At 47.2% G+C, this 12,941-nt stretch overlaps 4 non-coding genes across 4 annotated transcripts; all 4 read left to right on the top strand.

The window, feature by feature from the left end:
• Positions 1-4,728: 4,728 nt before the first annotated feature.
• On the top strand, positions 4,729-4,868 carry LOC126425446 (U4 spliceosomal RNA). Its single transcript, XR_007576309.1, has one exon. It is a non-coding gene; the product is annotated as a U4 spliceosomal RNA (small nuclear RNA).
• Positions 4,869-7,184: 2,316 nt separating this feature from the next.
• Positions 7,185-7,324, top strand: LOC126425445 (U4 spliceosomal RNA). Its single transcript, XR_007576308.1, has one exon. It is a non-coding gene; the product is annotated as a U4 spliceosomal RNA (small nuclear RNA).
• A 2,313-nt stretch (positions 7,325-9,637) lies between these two features.
• On the top strand, positions 9,638-9,777 carry LOC126425444 (U4 spliceosomal RNA). The gene has a single exon (XR_007576307.1). It is a non-coding gene; the product is annotated as a U4 spliceosomal RNA (small nuclear RNA).
• A 2,315-nt stretch (positions 9,778-12,092) lies between these two features.
• On the top strand, positions 12,093-12,232 carry LOC126425443 (U4 spliceosomal RNA). The gene has a single exon (XR_007576306.1). It is a non-coding gene; the product is annotated as a U4 spliceosomal RNA (small nuclear RNA).
• Positions 12,233-12,941: the final 709 nt, after the last annotated feature.

The raw sequence follows: 12,941 nt of genomic DNA, 5'->3' as shown, positions 1-12,941 counted from the left end.
GCCCGTCGGGCCACTGCCCACGCCCAGCTCTCCCCGTCACCTTCGCCATCACCGCCGCCACTGCCACCGTCATCGTCCTCGTCGCCTTCACCGTCACCATCTCCGGCGCCGACTCCGGCCCCGGGACCTGCCCCTCCCCGCCACATTCCCGTTGTTCCCATCCCCCACGCCTCCTCCACCGCCGTCAAGCGCCCCGGTGGCACCCCTGCTTCCTCTGCTTCCAAAAAGGCTGCGCCTCGTCCTCCTTCCCCCACCCATGATGCCATGGAAGTCTCCCCGCCTGTCCCTGCCCCCTCATCCTCATCCTCTACCCCTTCCTCCTACCGCTACCTCCTCTCCCGTCCTGATCCCTCTCTCCTTGAAGCCCGGAACCTCACCCTCTTCCTTCGCCAGCATTGTCCTGGTGCCCCCATCTCCCTCCTCACTCCTCGCCGAGATTCTGTTCTCATCTCCTCCCCCAGCCCAACCCTCCATACTGACATCCTCTCCCGTCTCCCCATCACCCGTTTTGGTCCCAACGCCTCCCTTACCCCTGCTCCTTCTCCATCTCTTACCCGCCAACCCCAACCCCCGCGTCGCCCGCCGACCCTCACCGCCGTGATCACGCGGCTCAGTCCGTCGATCACGGAGGAGGAGGTGTTGGCGGAGCTCCAGGCCCATCCCACGCTGGAGGTGCGGGCGGTCCGCCGCATTTTCAACTCGGCCGGCCCCACCCGCCTTATGCGGGTTTTCTCTGAGGACGCCCCCTCCATTGACCGTCTCCTGAAGGAGGGTGCCCTCCTCTTCCACCAGCGGTACAAGGTCGACCCTTCCCGTTCCCCTCCTCAATCCCTGCGCTGCCAGAGGTGTCTGCGCTATAATGCGCACCCCACAGCTGAGTGCCGCGAGGCCCCCACCTGCCCGCATTGTCGGCAGGCGCACTTCCTCCGGCAGTGCCCTAACCTCCAATCCCCTCCCTCCTGTAATACCTGCAATCTCCCTCATCCCACCTACTCCCAAAAGTGTAAAGCCCGACCCCCTCCAACCACTCCTGAACTTACCGTACCTGTCCGTCCTCTGGACGCCCCCACCCCTCCTGGCAATTCCCTTCGTCCCCCACCCACCGCTGAGGACATCATCAGGTTCCTCACCATCGTCCTCCAGAATGTTCATCCCTTTCAGCGCCCTCACACCCTCCAGCAGATCTCCCTTGCTGCCCGTTCCATCTTCCAACTCAAGATGTACGCCACCTACTCCAACAACCAGGCCCATTTCACCTTCTCCCGTCTTGACACCCTCGTTTAAATCCCAGTCATGGCGCGACAGCAACGTATCCTTTTCAACAACATACGCTCCCTTCCCGCCAACAAAAACCTGTTCCTGCACACCCTTGCCACCCACCGCGTGGATGCCTTCCTCCTCAATGAAACCTTCCTGCAACCCCAACACACAGTCCACACTTCGCCCTACCTCCTCCACCGCTCCGATAATCCCCTCCCGATTGCACGTGGCGGAGTTGCCATTGGTCACCACCGCCAGATCCCCGTTCGGCTCCAACCTCTCCTTCCCGATCCCACCGAACACCTGATCCTTAGTCTCTTCTTCCCCGGCCTCACCGTTACCTGCGCCACAATCTATGTCCGCCCCAACGCTCCTATTCCCTTCGACTTCCTCTCCCACGTCGATCGTACTTTTTCCTCCTACGTGATCGCCGCCGACCTCAACATCCATAGTCGTTCCGCTGCCCAGTTACGGCGATGGCATCGGTTCCTCTCCACCCTTCAAGGTGACCTCGTCCCCATCCCCCGGCATACCCGTCCTGAATCCAACTCCACTCCTGATGTTATCCTCTCCTCCCCCAACCTCCTTGGCCGCATCACGGTGGATGTCCTGGAGCCTATTGGTAGCGACCATCTCCCTGTCCTCCTCACCGTTTCAGACGGTCGTCGCCCTCGCCCCGACCCTCGTACTGACCCTCCCCCTAAGTATGTCCACGACTATTCCCGAGCCGACTGGAATGCCTACCGGGATTCCCTTTCCACCCAGGTCGATAGCAACCCTCTCACCTACCACCACCCTGACGATGTCACCCATGCCGCCTCCTTTCTCCAGCGGACCTTGTCTGAGGCCGTGGAGGCCCACGTTCCTACTGTCGCCATCCACCCCCACCGTCCTACCTTACCCCCACAGGCCGTTCTCCTCCTCCGTGAATCCCGTCGTCTCTACCGTGCCTTCCTCCGCACGCGTGACCCGGACACACTCCGACGCCACCGGCAACTCCAGCGACACGTTCGTAATTTGCTCGCGGCTAAGAAACGCCGGGACTGGCGACAGACATGCACCCGTTTAAATGCAACCCTACCAATCAACTCGTCCAAGTTCTGGTCGGCCTTCCGTCGCCTTACCGGAACTAAACCCTCCCCCTATTATCCTCTTCTCCATGATGATCACCCTTTCCCTGACTCCCTTAGTAAGGCCAATCACTTTGCCTCCTACCTCTCCGATGTATTTTCCGTCCCCGATGATCCCCAGTTCGATTACTCCCTCTTCCCGGATATCCGCGATCGAACTGACACCTCTTCCCCTCCCCTCGCTCCTGGCTTCCAGTACTTGGACAACATTACACACACGGAACTCAATGCCCCTATCACTACACAGGATCTCATTGCTACCCTCCGCACAAAACGCAACACCGCTCCTGGTCACGATCGTGCCACCTACCGTCACCTTCGTGAAGCTCCTGTCTCTTTCCTCTCCACCCTGGCCAGGCTCTACAATGTAGTCCTGTCCACCGGTTACTACCCCGACCTGTGGAAAACCTCCCGTATCCTCATGTTCCTTAAACCTGACAAACCGCCGTCCGCCGTCTCCTCCTACCGTCCCATCAGCCTTACCTCGGTCTTCAGCAAGGTCCTCGAATCTATCCTCACCCGCCGCATCCACCAACATCTCCGGCAGCACCGCCTCCTTCCCGTCACCCAGTGTGGCTTTCGGCCATCCTTCTCTTCCGATGATCTTCTCCTTCACCTCACTCATCTCCTTTCCGAACAGCTTAATTCCCGTCGCTCCGCCATCTTCCTCTCACTTGACCTCGAACGCGCTTATGACCGCGTCTGGCATTCCGGTCTCCTCTTCAAGCTCCAAACCTTTGCGCTTCCCATTAACTACGTCCGTCTGATCGGTTCCTTTCTCTCCCGCCGTCCTTCCTATGTCACCATCCATAACACCAATTCCTACACCTTTTTCCCCTCCGCCGGTGTGCCCCAAGGCTCCGTCCTCTCCCCCCTTCTGTACCTTTTGTACACGGCGGACATGCCGCCGCCGTCGCCCCCCGTCCACCTCCTCCAGTTTGCCGATGACACCGCCTTCCTCGCCCTTGCCCCCACCCTGCAGCGCTCCCAACGCCTTCTCCAATCCCATCTTGACCGGTTCACCGCTTGGTGCAACCAGTGGTTGCTCAAGGTCAATCCTTCGAAAACCCAGGCGATCATTGTAGGCAAAACCACCCCTTCCTTCCGCCTCCTTGATTTCTATCTCACCGTCTATGGCCGTCCTATCGCCCTCACTCCCACCCTTAAGTACCTTGGCGTCACCCTCGACCGTCGCCTCACCTGGACTCCCCATCTCCAGACAATCCAAGCCAAGGCACGTTCCCGACTCTGTCTCCTCAAGCTCCTTTCCAGCCGCACGTGGGGTCTGGACCCCTCCACAATCCTCCACACCTATCAATCCCTCATCCGCCCTATCCTTTGTTACGCCCATCCAGCCTGGATCTCCGCCCCCCCTACCTTCTATAAATCCCTCCAAATCCTTGAACGCCATGCTCTCCGCCTTGCCTATCGCATCCGTCTCCCCTCCCCCACGCGGATCCTGTATGATCTCATCCCCTTCCCCCACCTCCTCCTTTTCCTTGAAAGGATACGTATCCTGTACACCTCACGTAAACTTGATCCTCCTCACCCGCTCGTTTCCCCGCTCCTCTCCCACCCCCGCCCGCAGCCGCGCCTGTATTCGCACGTCCCACCCGGTCTCCATCTCTCCACCCTCCATACCCTCTCCCAAGGTGGCTTCCGCCAGCTCCCTCTCCCTGATGATGTCCTCGTCCCCTCCATCTACCCCTCCTATCAACTTTGACCCTGCCCCACCCCCCACTTCCCGTGTCCTTTCCTTTCGGCACCCTCCCTCCCTTCTCTTCTCTTCCCTTCTTTTTCCATCTCCCTGTCCCCTCCCTTCCCCCTCTTCCCCCGGGCTTCCTCTCCCCCTTCCTCCCTCCACCCTATCTCCCCTGCCCGTGGCATCTCTGCTCTCCCCTCTCGCTCTCCCACTCCCCTTCCTCCTCCTCCTCTCTTGGCAGGTCCCCGGACTCGCACACGTATAGTGAACATTCGCGCGCCGGAGATCGTCGCCTTTTGTGCTTCATGTGTGTGACGTCATATAGTGTTTTTGGTGTCCGCCGTCCCACTCCTCCGTTCACTTGTGCCGTCGGACTCACCAGTGTTTTGTGCGCCGTGCCAACGTGTTTTCAGTGTTGTTATCGTCACATGTGAACGACTCCGTGTTTTTTCTGTCTCTGTGACCTCTCTCTTTTGCCCGTCACTTTGTTCATTGTCATTCACCATGTTTTATACTCTTGTAAAACGCTATGGCTGAAGAGCGGCGTAGTGTGCCGCTGCCAGCCTACCTGAATTGTACAGGTTTTAAAATAACAATAAAGTAAAAAAAAAAAAAAAAAAAAAAGCTAGGTAGTTAATCTTTGCGCAGTGGCATTATCGTAACCAGTGAAGTATAACTGAGGTGCGATTATTGCTAGTTGAAAACTTTTACCAATACCCCGCCAGAGAGACGTGAAATACCGTCTCTGTGGCAATTTTTGGCAACCCCTGAGGGGGTGTAAGTGTCATAGAAACAATGCTTCAAACTGTGTTTATCTGTGTACTCATTCTGCACTTGTGGAAGTGTTTAGCTGATGGTTGTTAGGGACCATGTACACAGACTAGTCTGTGTTCACTGATGAATTGTGTACATGTCTTAGGGAGCTGGTGAGAAACATACTCCTCAGTGTAAGATGTTGTGCAACTGCTATGTGTGAATAAAGATGCCAATGTGGACAGTTGAAATGTGGTTCTGTCTAGTGGCAATTCTTGCTCCATAGCATACTTGTGGTACACACATGCAGTGATTACTGATAAATGTAGGATTTGACAAAACTTGTGTCAGAATTTAGAGGAGGAGACTAGGGCAGTACAGTGAGAGTTGGTGAGTGTGTGGGAGGCAGGTGTTGTACTTAATTCATTTTCACAGCACTGCCAGTGTTATAATTTGTGTTTGTGTCCTGATCATTAGATGCATGTTTGATCCTTTTTGGACACTGCTGTGTGTACACCTTGATAATTAGAACTTATGACCATGGAACTGCTGTTTGATAATATTGGGCAATGAGTCTGTTGGCTTGAGATGATTGATGTGTTAGGCTGCACAGTGCCTAGTAAGGGCACTCACATTGAGGACAGTGTCCTATCTGGTGGGTGTTACATGAAGCAGGAAGAACTGTAATGTTGTGCAAGGCTTTGCCTCAATTTGACAATACATACATGTGCTGTAGTGTACAGAGCAGAGGGATTGAAAGAAAGGTAAGGGCTAGTAGCTATTTGGGTGGTAGCTAATGCAGTCCCTGATGTTGAGGTTTTGTTGAACCTTTATGTAGCTTACATGTTTCATCTAAAGGCTGCTGGTGGAAAATCTCCTTCATGCAGTAATAACAGTGATTGTGCAGTAGAATTTGGTGGGCTGCAGCCATGGCATTTCCATTTTGAACAGTGTGATTAGTGCATATCTTGGTGTATTCCTTGAACTGTGGATTTACTGTGCAAATGTGACACATAATACAGTGTGATAGTTTAAATGGGATGGTGAGCTTAATGATGGTCCAGTGTGCTATGAGAATGTATTGCATGTGGAATACTGAAGAGAGGGAACCAGTGCTTGTGGGGTAAATTTTGTGACTGTGTCTGTGAATATAAATCATAGAATGCAATGAAAAATACAGTGGTAGAGGAAGTGTAGGTGAGAATTGTAGCAGGAGTTTTGCTTTTCTTTTTTTTTTTTTTTTTTTTTTTTGAGAGCAGAACTAGTTGGCTTGCCATGGCTCATTCTTTCTGTCTCTCTTCATTTGAGAATGACTCTTCCTATATGCAAGGTGAGCAAAATTTGCTGCCTACTATAGCACAAATTAATCCATAGAAAATGTCTTATTGTTTGGATCTGTTATGAATGCTTGGCACTCGAGATACTATTTAGCACACATTCAGATATTTTCATTTTTGTCAGGCAATATATTAGCTGGGGCCAATGAGACAGCAGGCAGGTTTGGATACTGTTAGCTTTCTATGATTCATCTTGGACAAGAACATAAACAGTAGAGGAGTCCAAAATATATATTTTTGTGCAGGTTGTTTGGCGCAATGTGGAATAAGCGTGTATCTTGTATATTTAAGACTGCAGCACGTGTTCCCAGCGCTATGAAGCAATTTACTGACTGATTTCTAGTTGTACTTTTCTGCAAGGTAAACTTATTTCAACAACTTAACCCAGCTACATGAGAGGATTTGTAAATCTCATTTCATTGTGTTTCCAGGGTGCCTAATCTGTTACACAAATATTTCACCCATCGACATTAATCAATTTCACGGCATGATTCGAGTAAAACTAACATTTTACTGCTCAGTAGGTCAAACAGCTTTTGCTGAGAAGTGTATGGTTTGTTAAGTTAATGTAAATGCAGTTGGCAGTTTTCTTGGTGTCTAGTACTAACCAGCGGCCACAAAATAACAAAATCTAACGATGAGTCTTAATGGGTGTGCCGGTATTTGCTAAATGAGGTTGTGCTACTTTCGTCTGTGTGGGGCTAGGCGAGTGAGCAGTAGCGCGCCTGACGGTCAAGGGGAGAACTACTGTGGAGTTTGAGCGTTTAAGATGGCGGTGAGTGGGCGTGTAAACAAAAATTAGACACAAGGAGCAAAGAACAGAAAATCTGCCTCTAATAAAATGTATTTTACTGTTCTTTTTCTGTATATTTCTGTATTTGTTTCCCCCAATGGAACTTGAGTAGTGTAAGGTAATACTGATAGGTATCAATGATGCAAGTACTTGTATGTGTTTGGAACGAACGTCAGGTATAAATAGCAGTGCCAGGCGCTAGGTAGTTAATCTTTGCGCAGTGGCATTATCGTAACCAGTGAAGTATAACTGAGGTGCGATTATTGCTAGTTGAAAACTTTTACCAATACCCCGCCAGAGAGACGTGAAATACCGTCTCTGTGGCAATTTTTGGCAACCCCTGAGGGGGTGTAAGTGTCATAGAAACAATGCTTCAAACTGTGTTTATCTGTGTACTCATTCTGCACTTGTGGAAGTGTTTAGCTGATGGTTGTTAGGGACCATGTACACAGACTAGTCTGTGTTCACTGATGAATTGTGTACATGTCTTAGGGAGCTGGTGAGAAACATACTCCTCAGTGTAAGATGTTGTGCAACTGCTATGTGTGAATAAAGATGCCAATGTGGACAGTTGAAATGTGGTTCTGTCTAGTGGCAATTCTTGCTCCATAGCATACTTGTGGTACACACATGCAGTGATTACTGATAAATGTAGGATTTGACAAAACTTGTGTCAGAATTTAGAGGAGGAGACTAGGGCAGTACAGTGAGAGTTGGTGAGTGTGTGGGAGGCAGGTGTTGTACTTAATTCATTTTCACAGCACTGCCAGTGTTATAATTTGTGTTTGTGTCCTGATCATTAGATGCATGTTTGATCCTTTTTGGACACTGCTGTGTGTACACCTTGATAATTAGAACTTATGACCATGGAACTGCTGTTTGATAATATTGGGCAATGAGTCTGTTGGCTTGAGATGATTGATGTGTTAGGCTGCACAGTGCCTAGTAAGGGCACTCACATTGAGGACAGTGTCCTATCTGGTGGGTGTTACATGAAGCAGGAAGAACTGTAATGTTGTGCAAGGCTTTGCCTCAATTTGACAATACATACATGTGCTGTAGTGTACAGAGCAGAGGGATTGAAAGAAAGGTAAGGGCTAGTAGCTATTTGGGTGGTAGCTAATGCAGTCCCTGATGTTGAGGTTTTGTTGAACCTTTATGTAGCTTACATGTTTCATCTAAAGGCTGCTGGTGGAAAATCTCCTTCATGCAGTAATAACAGTGATTGTGCAGTAGAATTTGGTGGGCTGCAGCCATGGCATTTCCATTTTGAACAGTGTGATTAGTGCATTTCTTGGTGTATTCCTTGAACTGTGGATTTACTGTGCAAATGTGACACATAATACAGTGTGATAGTTTAAATGGGATGGTGAGCTTAATGATGGTCCAGTGTGCTATGAGAATGTATTGCATGTGGAATACTGAAGAGAGGGAACCAGTGCTTGTGGGGTAAATTTTGTGACTGTGTCTGTGAATATAAATCATAGAATGCAATGAAAAATACAGTGGTAGAGGAAGTGTAGGTGAGAATTGTAGCAGGAGTTTTGCTTTTCTTTTTTTTTTTTTTTTTTTTGAGAGCAGAACTAGTTGGCTTGCCATGGCTCATTCTTTCTGTCTCTCTTCATTTGAGAATGACTCTTCCTATATGCAAGGTGAGCAAAATTTGCTGCCTACTATAGCACAAATTAATCCATAGAAAATGTCTTATTGTTTGGATCTGTTATGAATGCTTGGCACTCGAGATACTATTTAGCACACATTCAGATATTTTCATTTTTGTCAGGCAATATATTAGCTGGGGCCAATGAGACAGCAGGCAGGTTTGGATACTGTTAGCTTTCTATGATTCATCTTGGACAAGAACATAAACAGTAGAGGAGTCCAAAATATATATTTTTGTGCAGGTTGTTTGGCGCAATGTGGAATAAGCGTGTATCTTGTATATTTAAGACTGCAGCACGTGTTCCCAGCGCTATGAAGCAATTTACTGACTGATTTCTAGTTGTACTTTTCTGCAAGGTAAACTTATTTCAACAACTTAACCCAGCTACATGAGAGGATTTGTAAATCTCATTTCATTGTGTTTCCAGGGTGCCTAATCTGTTACACAAATATTTCACCCATCGACATTAATCAATTTCACGGCATGATTCGAGTAAAACTAACATTTTACTGCTCAGTAGGTCAAACAGCTTTTGCTGAGAAGTGTATGGTTTGTTAAGTTAATGTAAATGCAGTTGGCAGTTTTCTTGGTGTCTAGTACTAACCAGCGGCCACAAAATAACAAAATCTAACGATGAGTCTTAATGGGTGTGCCGGTATTTGCTAAATGAGGTTGTGCTACTTTCGTCTGTGTGGGGCTAGGCGAGTGAGCAGTAGCGCGCCTGACGGTCAAGGGGAGAACTACTGTGGAGTTTTGAGCGTTTAAGATGGCGGTGAGTGGGCGTGTAAACAAAAATTAGACACAAGGAGCAAAGAACAGAAAATCTGCCTCTAATAAAATGTATTTTACTGTTCTTTTTCTGTATATTTCTGTATTTGTTTCCCCCAATGGAACTTGAGTAGTGTAAGGTAATACTGATAGGTATCAATGATGCAAGTACTTGTATGTGTTTGGAACGAACGTCAGGTATAAATAGCAGTGCCAGGCGCTAGGTAGTTAATCTTTGCGCAGTGGCATTATCGTAACCAGTGAAGTATAACTGAGGTGCGATTATTGCTAGTTGAAAACTTTTACCAATACCCCGCCAGAGAGACGTGAAATACCGTCTCTGTGGCAATTTTTGGCAACCCCTGAGGGGGTGTAAGTGTCATAGAAACAATGCTTCAAACTGTGTTTATCTGTGTACTCATTCTGCACTTGTGGAAGTGTTTAGCTGATGGTTGTTAGGGACCATGTACACAGACTAGTCTGTGTTCACTGATGAATTGTGTACATGTCTTAGGGAGCTGGTGAGAAACATACTCCTCAGTGTAAGATGTTGTGCAACTGCTATGTGTGAATAAAGATGCCAATGTGGACAGTTGAAATGTGGTTCTGTCTAGTGGCAATTCTTGCTCCATAGCATACTTGTGGTACACACATGCAGTGATTACTGATAAATGTAGGATTTGACAAAACTTGTGTCAGAATTTAGAGGAGGAGACTAGGGCAGTACAGTGAGAGTTGGTGAGTGTGTGGGAGGCAGGTGTTGTACTTAATTCATTTTCACAGCACTGCCAGTGTTATAATTTGTGTTTGTGTCCTGATCATTGGATGCATGTTTGATCCTTTTTGGACACTGCTGTGTGTACACCTTGATAATTAGAACTTATGACCATGGAACTGCTGTTTGATAATATTGGGCAATGAGTCTGTTGGCTTGAGATGATTGATGTGTTAGGCTGCACAGTGCCTAGTAAGGGCACTCACATTGAGGACAGTGTCCTATCTGGTGGGTGTTACATGAAGCAGGAAGAACTGTAATGTTGTGCAAGGCTTTGCCTCAATTTGACAATACATACATGTGCTGTAGTGTACAGAGCAGAGGGATTGAAAGAAAGGTAAGGGCTAGTAGCTATTTGGGTGGTAGCTAATGCAGTCCCTGATGTTGAGGTTTTGTTGAACCTTTATGTAGCTTACATGTTTCATCTAAAGGCTGCTGGTGGAAAATCTCCTTCATGCAGTAATAACAGTGATTGTGCAGTAGAATTTGGTGGGCTGCAGCCATGGCATTTCCATTTTGAACAGTGTGATTAGTGCATTTCTTGGTGTATTCCTTGAACTGTGGATTTACTGTGCAAATGTGACACATAATACAGTGTGATAGTTTAAATGGGATGGTGAGCTTAATGATGGTCCAGTGTGCTATGAGAATGTATTGCATGTGGAATACTGAAGAGAGGGAACCAGTGCTTGTGGGGTAAATTTTGTGACTGTGTCTGTGAATATAAATCATAGAATGCAATGAAAAATACAGTGGTAGAGGAAGTGTAGGTGAGAATTGTAGCAGGAGTTTTGCTTTTCTTTTTTTTTTTTTTTTTTTTTTGAGAGCAGAACTAGTTGGCTTGCCATGGCTCATTCTTTCTGTCTCTCTTCATTTGAGAATGACTCTTCCTATATGCAAGGTGAGCAAAATTTGCTGCCTACTATAGCACAAATTAATCCATAGAAAATGTCTTATTGTTTGGATCTGTTATGAATGCTTGGCACTCGAGATACTATTTAGCACACATTCAGATATTTTCATTTTTGTCAGGCAATATATTAGCTGGGGCCAATGAGACAGCAGGCAGGTTTGGATACTGTTAGCTTTCTATGATTCATCTTGGACAAGAACATAAACAGTAGAGGAGTCCAAAATATATATTTTTGTGCAGGTTGTTTGGCGCAATGTGGAATAAGCGTGTATCTTGTATATTTAAGACTGCAGCACGTGATCCCAGCGCTATGAAGCAATTTACTGACTGATTTCTAGTTGTACTTTTCTGCAAGGTAAACTTATTTCAACAACTTAACCCAGCTACATGAGAGGATTTGTAAATCTCATTTCATTGTGTTTCCAGGGTGCCTAATCTGTTACACAAATATTTCACCCATCGACATTAATCAATTTCACGGCATGATTCGAGTAAAACTAACATTTTACTGCTCAGTAGGTCAAACAGCTTTTGCTGAGAAGTGTATGGTTTGTTAAGTTAATGTAAATGCAGTTGGCAGTTTTCTTGGTGTCTAGTACTAACCAGCGGCCACAAAATAACAAAATCTAACGATGAGTCTTAATGGGTGTGCCGGTATTTGCTAAATGAGGTTGTGCTACTTTCGTCTGTGTGGGGCTAGGCGAGTGAGCAGTAGCGCGCCTGACGGTCAAGGGGAGAACTACTGTGGAGTTTTGAGCGTTTAAGATGGCGGTGAGTGGGCGTGTAAACAAAAATTAGACACAAGGAGCAAAGAACAGAAAATCTGCCTCTAATAAAATGTATTTTACTGTTCTTTTACTGTATATTTCTGTATTTGTTTCCCCCAATGGAACTTGAGTAGTGTAAGGTAATACTGATAGGTATCAATGATGCAAGTACTTGTATGTGTTTGGAACGAACGTCAGGTATAAATAGCAGTGCCAGGCGCTAGGTAGTTAATCTTTGCGCAGTGGCATTATCGTAACCAGTGAAGTATAACTGAGGTGCGATTATTGCTAGTTGAAAACTTTTACCAATACCCCGCCAGAGAGACGTGAAATACCGTCTCTGTGGCAATTTTTGGCAACCCCTGAGGGGGTGTAAGTGTCATAGAAACAATGCTTCAAACTGTGTTTATCTGTGTACTCATTCTGCACTTGTGGAGGTGTTTAGCTGATGGTTGTTAGGGACCATGTACACAGACTAGTCTGTGTTCACTGATGAATTGTGTACATGTCTTAGGGAGCTGGTGAGAAACATACTCCTCAGTGTAAGATGTTGTGCAACTGCTATGTGTGAATAAAGATGCCAATGTGGACAGTTGAAATGTGGTTCTGTCTAGTGGCAATTCTTGCTCCATAGCATACTTGTGGTACACACATGCAGTGATTACTGATAAATGTAGGATTTGACAAAACTTGTGTCAGAATTTAGAGGAGGAGACTAGGGCAGTACAGTGAGAGTTGGTGAGTGTGTGGGAGGCAGGTGTTGTACTTAATTCATTTTCACAGCACTGCCAGTGTTATAATTTGTGTTTGTGTCCTGATCATTAGATGCATGTTTGATCCTTTTTGGACACTGCTGTGTGTACACCTTGATAATTAGAACTTATGACCATGGAACTGCTGTTTGATAATATTGGGCAATGAGTCTGTTGGCTTGAGATGATTGATGTGTTAGGCTGCACAGTGCCTAGTAAGGGCACTCACATTGAGGACAGTGTCCTATCTGGTGGGTGTTACATGAAGCAGGAAGAACTGTAATGTTGTGCAAGGCTTTGCCTCAATTTGACAATACATACATGTGCT

The sequence above is a fragment of the Schistocerca serialis genome, chromosome 10, assembly GCF_023864345.2.
Source record: "Schistocerca serialis cubense isolate TAMUIC-IGC-003099 chromosome 10, iqSchSeri2.2, whole genome shotgun sequence".
NCBI classification, from domain to species: Eukaryota; Metazoa; Arthropoda; class Insecta; order Orthoptera; family Acrididae; genus Schistocerca; species Schistocerca serialis.
The sequence above is the reverse complement of the archived record's forward strand: the minus strand, read 5'-3'. Positions and strand labels throughout refer to the sequence as shown.